Source organism: Limanda limanda, chromosome 3 (genome assembly GCF_963576545.1).
Source record: "Limanda limanda chromosome 3, fLimLim1.1, whole genome shotgun sequence".
In the NCBI taxonomy this organism is placed as follows: domain Eukaryota; kingdom Metazoa; phylum Chordata; class Actinopteri; order Pleuronectiformes; family Pleuronectidae; genus Limanda; species Limanda limanda.
The window spans coordinates 2,800,273-2,810,118 of NC_083638.1; the positions used below are offsets into that span (position 1 = coordinate 2,800,273).

The following is a 9,846-nucleotide window of genomic DNA, read 5'->3' on the forward strand; positions in this document are numbered from 1 at the left end:
ACGGCGTAAATATGTGGTACAAAGGACACATTGTGAACATGGTAATCGTGTTATACATATTAAATCAACATCAACTTAGTATATGAGGCTTTTAACCTTTTAATCTGGAAGAAGATGCAGGACAGAATATTTAAAAAATGTGTCAATAGATTTCCATAGATAACGATTCAAAGACTCTGTTTGCTTTGCTGATACATTTCTACGTCCTGGAAAGTTCTGGACGGAAAACATTGTTGTGGTTTTTGGTAAATAAAGCCCATTTAAATAACAACCGTAAATCCTCCAAATACAAATATCAATATTCTTCTTTAAATTAATGTTCTTTAAAACAAAAAAAACAAACACAAACAACCTTACAGATCCAGCTCTGCCTCTCATTGGCTGGTAGGCATGCCAATCAGAGGGGGTAGGCCGAGAGGGGCGGGGCTAGGCGGTGACGTCACGGTCACATGGCTGCTCATGCCGTGCAGCAGCAGCAGCTCAGGATGATGTCAGAGCTGAGAGGAGCTGCTGCTGGTGACACAACAAGGATCCTCCTGAAACCCAGGCCTGACAAATATGTACTTGATCATTTCTGCCATGAAAGGTAAGAGAGAGAGAGAGAGTGTGTGTGTGTGTGTGTGTGTGTCTGTGTGTGTGTGTCACTGCTGAAGTTGTTCTCACTTGAGCTCAGTCTTAGATGTTTTGTTGACTCTGATGTTGATGAGCAGCTTTTTATTCCAGATTCTGTTTGTGAGTCTGAGTTTGAAGCTCCACTCGTTTCACTGTTTAGTTTCACGCGTGTTTTCTCAGTTTGGAAACATGAAACCTTCTGTCATCTTTAAATTCTATTCTGGGAAAAGGTCCCGTCAAAATAATTCCACTGTGAAGAGGTGTGAGAGAGGAGGTGAGAGGAGGTGAAGAGAGGGGAGAGGAGGTGAGGGGAGGTGAGAAGAGGTGATAGGAGGTGAGAGAAGGAGAGAAGAGGAAAAAAGGAGGAGAGAGGACGAGGTAGGAGGTGAGAAGAGGTGAGAGAAGGAGAGAGGAGGTGAGGAGAGGGGAGGGGAGGTGAGCAGAGGTGAGAAGAGGTGAGAGAAGGTGAAAGAAGGAGAGAAAAGGAAAAAAAGGAGGAGAGAGGAGGTTAGAGGAGGAGAGAAAGGAGAGAAGAGGAGAGAGGAGGTGAGAAGAGGAGAGAGGAGGAGAGAGAAGGAGAGAGAAGGTGAGAGAAGAGGAAAGAGGAGGAGAGAGGAGGTGAAAGTAGGAGAGAGGAGGTGAGAGGAGGAGAGAGGAGGTGAGAAGAGGTGAGGGGACGAGAGAGGACGAGGGAGGAGGTGAGAAGAGGAGAGAGGAGGTGAGAGGAGGAGAGAGGAGGTGAGAAGAGGTGAGGGGACGAGAGAGGACGAGGGAGGAGGTGAGAAGAGGTCAGGGGAGGTGAGAGGAGGTGAGAGAAGGAGAGAAGAGGAAAAAAGGAGGTGAGAGGAGGAGAGAGGAGAGAGAAGGTGAGAGAAGAGGTAAGAGGAGGTGAGCAGAGGTGAGAAGAGGAGAGAGGAGGTGAGAAGAGGAGAGAGGAGGAGAGAGAAGGAGAGAGGAGCTGAGAGAAGAGGAAAGAGGAGGTGAGAGGAGTTGAGAGGAGGAGAGAGGAGTTGAGAGTAGGAGAGAGGAGGAGAGAGAAGGAGAGGAGAGAGGAGGTGAGAGAAGGAGAGAAGAGGAAAGAGGAGGAGAGAGGGGGTGAGAGAAGAGGAAAGAGGAGGAGAGAGGAGGTGAGAAGAGGAGAGAGGAGGTGAGAGAAGAGGAAAGAGGAGGTGAGAGGAGGAGAGAGGCGTTGAGAGGAGGAGAGAGAAGGAGAGGAGAGAGGAGGTGAGAGAAGGAGAGAAGAGGGGAGGTGAGAGAAGAGGAAAGTGGAGGAGAGAGGAGGAGAGAAGAGGAAAGAGGTGAGAGAAGAGGAAAGAGGAGGTGAGAGAAGGAGAGAGGAGGAGAGAGGAGGAGAGAAGAGGAAAGAGGAGGTGAGAGAAGAGGAAAGAGGAGGTGAGAGGAGGAGAGAGGAGTTGAGAGGAGGAGAGAGAAGGAGAGGAGAGAGGAGGTGAGAGAAGGAGAGAAGAGGGGAGGTGAGAGAAGAGGAAAGTGGAGGAGAGAGGAGGAGAGAAGAGGAAAGAGGAGGTGAGAGAAGAGGAGAGAGGAGGTGAGAGGAGGAGAGAGGAGGAGAGAGGAGGTGAGAGAAGGAGAGAGGAGGAGAGAGGAGGAGAGAAGAGGAAAGAGGAGGTGAGAGAAGAGGAAAGAGGAGGAGGTGAGAAGAGGTCAGGGGAGGTGAGAGGAGGTGAGAGAAGGAGAGAAGAGGAAAAAAGGAGGTGAGAGGAGGAGAGAGGAGAGAGAAGGTGAGAGAAGAGGTAAGAGGAGGTGAGCAGAGGTGAGAAGAGGAGAGAGGAGGTGAGAAGAGGAGAGAGGAGGAGAGAGAAGGAGAGAGGAGCTGAGAGAAGAGGAAAGAGGAGGTGAGAGGAGTTGAGAGGAGGAGAGAGGAGTTGAGAGTAGGAGAGAGGAGGAGAGAGAAGGAGAGGAGAGAGGAGGTGAGAGAAGGAGAGAAGAGGAAAGAGGAGGAGAGAGGGGGTGAGAGAAGAGGAAAGAGGAGGAGAGAGGAGGTGAGAAGAGGAGAGAGGAGGTGAGAGAAGAGGAAAGAGGAGGTGAGAGGAGGAGAGAGGCGTTGAGAGGAGGAGAGAGAAGGAGAGGAGAGAGGAGGTGAGAGAAGGAGAGAAGAGGGGAGGTGAGAGAAGAGGAAAGTGGAGGAGAGAGGAGGAGAGAAGAGGAAAGAGGTGAGAGAAGAGGAAAGAGGAGGTGAGAGAAGGAGAGAGGAGGAGAGAGGAGGAGAGAAGAGGAAAGAGGAGGTGAGAGAAGAGGAAAGAGGAGGTGAGAGGAGGAGAGAGGAGTTGAGAGGAGGAGAGAGAAGGAGAGGAGAGAGGAGGTGAGAGAAGGAGAGAAGAGGGGAGGTGAGAGAAGAGGAAAGTGGAGGAGAGAGGAGGAGAGAAGAGGAAAGAGGAGGTGAGAGAAGAGGAGAGAGGAGGTGAGAGGAGGAGAGAGGAGGAGAGAGGAGGAGAGAGGAGGTGAGAGAAGGAGAGAGGAGGAGAGAGGAGGAGAGAAGAGGAAAGAGGAGGTGAGAGAAGAGGAAAGAGGAGGAGAGAGGAGGAGAGATGAACGTGAGCAGAGTTCTCTTGGTTTTTCTTGTTCAATATAACATGATGTTTTATGAACTGTTGTTTCTGTAGATAAATAGAAATATAAATTTATTAGAAATTACTTCTTACTTCAGAACGTCAGTAAACATCTTCCTCAGGAGTTTACGTTTCTATCTCGAGTTTCAAGTCTTCTTCAAACAGCTGATGTTCATTTAGTGAATTATGATCATTAAGATAAAGCACAGGATGTATGGGGGGGGCATGTAAATGCTTTTCAATTTTTTCTTGATTTAATCCTCCTGCAAATTCATCATCTCTTCCACTGATGAGGTATCGGTGCCTGTTCAATAACAGTGAATTACCACTAACCCCCCCCGCCCCAAAAAAAACCTGTTTAGCTCCATTAAATTATTGAACTAAAAGATGGAACCGATGTTCATGAATGTGGGAGGAGCTAATGCAAGAAATTCTGTTATTAATTTAAGATTGTATTTATTATTAAAGATCAGTCAGCTGTGATATCTTTACCTGTACGCCACCTTCTTCTTCTTCTACTTCCTCTTTTAAGTTTATTTGTAGTTGGTAAATAAGAAAGTGGTACATTACTGCCATCTACTGGCCTGGAGTGTCAGCTCCCTCTCAGGTCAAAAGTTCAGTTTGGTGGCCACTGATATAGATTGTGGTTGTTATGGTAACAACATTGAATAACAAACTGTCTGACCTGAACTTCAAATTCACTGATCTGAGTTTTTCAGTCCTGATTTCAGACCTGATGACGAGAACCAGTCTGATCCCAGGACATACGTTTTCTGATGTGTTTTTGTGGCACAGTTTTATTTTCACGGTCCGTCCACAAACTGATTCTTCCTCTGTCACTTTAACACCAACATGTCACAGTGACGGAGGACGAACCTTCAGAAAGACGCCTGAGCTCATCTGCTGCTCAGTCTGACATAAATGAGAACTTTAGAGACGAGTCTAGAATAAAGATAATACAAAAAGAAGAGCTGGAAAAGAGCCTAATATTGTGTGTGTTTGTGTGTGTGTCACATTATGGGGACACATCTTCCTTATGAGTTCAAAACCAAAGTCCCCACAACGTAAAACAAGCAAGGTTCATGTTGGTGGCTTGAGAGTCTCCAGGAAATTAATTTAAGTCAGTGTAATATGACGACCGTGTGTGTGTGTGTGTGTGTGTGTGTGTGTGTGTGTGTCAGAGAACACAGCCAGGCTGTTATGTCATGTCACAGGATTACAAACAGCCAGGAGATTATTTAACTGTCCTCTGCAGGGAGGGGGGGGGGGGTCGTGGTGATGACATCACTTCAACATCAACAACTCAAACACACGGAGCAGCTGGACCTCTCGCAGCAAATTAACCAAATTAAAACTTCTGGTATATTTGCGTTTGTCCTGATGAACAAGTGACGACAATCAGACTGATACAGTTTCTACATCTGATCTGCTCGTCTGATTGTTGCGTTCGCTCCCGGACGTAAAGCTCACACTGTCTCGCTCTGTTGTTGTTGTTCTTTCCAACCTTTAACAAAATGTGGTTAAACAATCTTAAGCTCCGAGTTAACGACGGACACAAAAATGTTTCTGACAAGATGGCAGCGTTTGAATCAGAGATATTTTAGTTTTATTTCTGGACAGTAGAAGAAAAGGTAGATGTGTCCTCAGACTCAGATCCTTTTTGTCTAACCAGTGCTTTTACATTTTGAGTTTGTGCGACCGATAATTTTCTCGTGAAGATGCTGTGAACTGAAGCAGAACCTGAAGCCACATGTTCCAGTTTTAAACTTCTCTGTCAAGAACCAACTTTTGATTAAAGAATCGATGGGAAACCAGGACATTTGAACCTGGGGAATGAAGAGAATTCAGCTGAGGAGCAGAAAGTAAAAGTTGAAGTAAACTTGCAGCGGGGGGGTGCTGGTGGGGGGGGTGACTTTGTGTTTCCACAGTAAACCTTGACACATTTGGAAGCACAGTGGCGTCTTCACGGCCTCCTCTCTCTTGTCCCTCTTTGATCGTCTCTGAAAAACTTTGTTTATTTTTCTGTGCGTCGGGTAATTTATCCATCAGGGACTCGTTCTGCCCGAGCTTTAGCATTTTGGTGTAAACAGCGGTGGCTCTCATAAAATCCTTGCAGCTCATTAGCCTTCACTTTAGCGCTGCTACACCGCTCGTTACACATTATTCAGTGGAATCTATACATGAGCATCTGCTGCATCCACAGGGACGAGTGGAGGTTCCAGTGTTCGTCTGCAGCTCCGAGCGTAATTACTGTAGAATAACATTTTGGTTTGTGTTGGTGCGGGACAGAGGATTCCACAAACAGCTTCAGAGCAGAGATGGTGGAGATAAGAAGAGAAGGAAGTGTGTTGGAGTTCGAGAGGCTGAGATGTTCTTTGTTTCATTAGAAGCTTCGTGTTCGTGTTCAGGACGTTTCCTCTCCTGAGAGTCTGAAGCTTCATCTGTTTGTTCCAAAGTTTCATTTGATCCGTGAGTTTTTGGTTTCACTTTATAATTTAGGGACGAGAGAAACTTTTCTGACAATCGTACGTCCTGTCATCATCAAGTGGGCGGCGTCTACCTACACTTGATCCTGATTGGTTTGTAGACGGCGTCTGACGTGGGCGTGTTGTCAGTTGGGGGGGGTAGTAGTCTTTCTGTTTGAATGGAGGAAATTAATGAAAAGTTTCATTTGGTTGCCATGGTAACATCATGATGGTATTAGCATTCGCACCTTCAGCCGCAGTACTCCACAGTTCTACAGTACTCTACAGTATTACAGTACTCCACAGTTCTACAGTACTCTACAGTATAACAGTACTCCACAGTACTACAGTAATCTACAATATTACAGTACTCCACAGTACTACAGTACTCCACAGTATTACAGTACTCCACTAGTTCAAATGCACCAAATGAACGTCCTCGTGGTTCTAACATTATATCGTCAGAGGTGAGGTATGCAGCTGCTTCTTCTTCTTCTTCTTCTTCTTCTTCTTCTTCTTCTTCTTCTTCTTCTTCTTCTTCTTCTTCTTCTTCTTCTTCTTCTTCTTCTTCTTCTTCTTCTTCTTCTTCTTCTTCTTCTTCTTCTTCTTCTTCTTCTACTGTTTAATTCCGTCTCTACTAAGTGTCTTCACTGCAAACCAACAGAACCATGGTTCAGTTTGATCCAGACCCAGAACACCTCGTTGTTCATGTCTCCAGAGCTGTACACTACTCTGAAGCAAAGGAAGATATTTTAATGCAGGAGACTAGTTGGTCATTGGACATTGAACCTTTATCTTAAATGTTTGTGGATGTCGAGCAGAGACTTTTACTGTGCGACCTGATGGAGACGTGTCCAACTGAACCACCAACTGTGGCTGAGGAACAAGCTGCTGCTTCATCTGCCCTCAGGCTTAGTGAGGGTGTCTGCGCTCCACGTGCCATGTGTCTGCCGTTACTTCATCCACGCTGAGATGATGTGGAAGCTAGCCAAGGATATTAAAGAACAGAGGCTGTCTGCAAAGTCTGAGGGAGAGAGTTGATCTCACCTCACCGGACCACGAGGAGGAAATGTCATCCTCCGTTTGTAGAAGAAAGTCAAACAGTCGCCTGCATCATGAGCTGAGGTCAGCAGCTGCAGAGTCTAGAGACTGTTCAGCCACAGCTCAACATGCTACTTACACTACGGATACAATATGGATCAAGTCACTATTCCTGCACTGAGGTGTCTCTAACTTTTCATTTACCTGCTCGACGTGCTAAAAGGGAAAATACGAACTCTTCTTGTAAACCGCAGACTGTAAATGAAGATAGTTGACAGTAGCCAACCACCAGGGGGAGCCTTTATGTTTTCCATTTTTATTTACAGTCTGTGTCGTGAACACAAGCCCAAACCACCAAGCTGTCTGAGGTTAAGTTGCATTGTGGGTAATGCAGGTGCAGGTTTTGACAGGTGCGATGTTAAATTGAGTCCTGCGGTTCTCAACCTTCCTCTCGACTCCAAGGAAACGAGTTCAGGAAGAGAAAACAGACAAATGTTTCCCAACAAGCTTTGAAGGCCTCAGTCACACAGGACGAGGATCTGCAGCCAAAGGCAAACAGTCGCATGCGTCTCTTAGTTTGAAGGAAACATGCTGACGAAGAAGAAAAGAAGACGAAAGAGAATGAACGTTGTTTTATCTGAGGGAGGACGAGTCTCTGAGGGAGGACGAGTCTCTGAGGGACAGTCACCCGCTGGTCCAGCGCTCCTCTGATGAACTCAGCGGCCTCGTCGCTCTGTGAGTGTGACGCCTGCTGCTCTGACAGATGATGAGTCATTAAAACAATTTCCTCTCGGCTCCTGTGATGTAAAGAGTCGCTGAGCGGACGAGAAGACGACGTGTTGTCACATTTCACTCATCAAACCAAAGGTCAGTGTGAGCTGCAGGATGACGAGGCGCCCAAAATCAATACCACAACCGTTATCACTATAACTATCTCAACATCTTTATTTGTTTAGTCAGAAAATGTCAGAAAACAAGTCGATCCCCTCTCTCTTTTTCAGAAAACAAATATCCTTTACTCATGATTGATTTTAGTGTGATATAAACAGTTCTTCTCTTCTCTTCTTGTGTAGTTGTGATTGAAACATGGAAAATATTTTGATGGTTTCACAGAAACATAATTTTTATAGGGTTAGGGTGACTCTACTAAAAATTAGTAGAGTCAATCAAGCAGTATCTTAATGATGGATGAGTTGTGAATTTCTCAAGCAAAACTGCAAAAAAAAATTTTTTTTATCTGATTATCTAAATTATAGATAAATTATGAATGAAACCAAATAGTTTATTACACAGTCAAGCTCATATCTCCATAAACTCCCTTGAATCCAATCAATCTGCTCCAAATATAACACACACAATTTAATATCCTCTAAATATGTTCAGTGTTTTCATCAAGATCCATAAATTATTCTCAATGAAAATACTAAAAACCTCACAGTCTTAAATAAATAAATAAAAAGCAAGTTGATTGATCATCGGATGCAAAAAGAAACTGACCAATCACAGACAAGGTGCAGACTGCAGCTCTTCTCTTTCTTCTTCTACTCTTTAATTCTGTCTCTACTTCCTGTGATTGGTCCAAAAGTCCGAACCATCCTACAAAGTGTTTTCACTGCAAACCAACAGAACCAGGTTCAGTTTGATCCGGACCCAGAACTCCTCTTCTGGTCTGAGGAACCTTTTACACCTGATGTTCAGGTTCAGTCATCGTTCTCACATTTATGTTCTCTGCCTCGTTCAGTCTTTTATTTTTCTATTTTTCTACGTCTATATGATCCAGATCCAGATGTTTGTGTTTGCAGTTGTATGAATAATATAAATATTATAAATAACCTTGGCTCCAATTTCAGTCGCCAGCTTTGTTCAACGTAACGTTTGATGTTGAAACTAATTACTGCAGCATAGGCGAAGTGTGTATGTGTACTTGTACAGATATCTGTGTGAGGACCAGTTTGAGACTGAGAGGACATTTTAGTAAAGTGAGGACATTTTGCCGAGTCCTCACTGTCAGTCCCACTTTAATGAGCTGGTTCAGGGTTAAGACCTGGTTTAGGGTCAGAATTAGGTTTAGGTTAGGTTGAGGCATTAAGTTGTGATGGTTAAGGTCAGGGTAAGGTAAGGTATCCTCAGTAAGATAGAAGTACAATCGTGTGTGTGTGAAGTCACTTGTCAGGACCAGTTGACGTCATGGGGACCAAGGCTCAGTCATCGTAACATCGAGGCTTAACTTCGTCAACCAATCAGGAAGTGACGACATTATTGTTTCCAATCTTCTCAGTTTCTGTCTGTCCAGACTCAAACTTGGACCCAGAGTTTAGCAGCGTTTTCAAACTTCTCCGTTTGAGTGACTCTCTAAAACTCTGGATTTATACTACAGCCAACCACCAGGGGGAGATCGTGACACTTTAAGGGATCTGTCATGTCATCCATCTTTATTTACAGCCAGTTCTGTGCTCATCCCTGTGCTTTTTGCTCCTGATGATCTAAACCTGATAAAATGTGTTCAAATGAAAACCGAGACTGAAATAATGATGAAACAGGTTTTTGTGTTTCTCTCCGTCAAACTGGTCGAAGTCCAAGAAAAAGCTTTTTTCTTCTTCGTGAACATCTGCTCGTGGGTCTGTGGTTATTTTCTCATGGAGCAGCTGCACAGATATGATGAAGTGAAGATGCCAGAGACCAGCTGGAGATTTCAGCGAGAACGCCACCGTCCCAAATCTATCGCCCCGTGTCCTTGTGTCCTCGGGGATTCGTGAGTTGAGCGTCTGCTGGTGTGAAGATTTAAGAGCCTGGTCCCAGACTTCTGAACCTCTGCCCTGGTTTCTGACCGACTTCATCTCAACCATCAGGAGACTGTGTTAGCGTCCAGGCTACATTCAGTTTCTATAATAAACTGTACACATATAGATGCATATGAAAGACTGAGGAAGTGAAGCATCTGAACCAGATAATGCGAGTTTCTCATTTGTCTCAATGAGGCTTGAAGATCGATGGTTGAAAATCCAGGATGTTTTTAGCATCACTGTTTTCACTAAAAATCCACATTGACAATCTGATGATTTTTGTCGTCTTCGATATTAACAACATTCACGATATGTCACATGTCTGTATGACAGCATAGATCTGGAAAATAAAGTGTTTTAAATTAAACAAACACGATA

The 9,846-nt window shown here is 44.6% G+C and overlaps 1 pseudogene; it reads left to right on the forward strand.

The window, feature by feature from the left end:
* The first annotated feature begins 519 nt into the window (after nucleotides 1-519).
* LOC132998088 (nuclear receptor ROR-alpha A-like) overlaps nucleotides 520-9,846 on the forward strand; it is a 16,823-nt pseudogene continuing 7,496 nt past the window's right edge.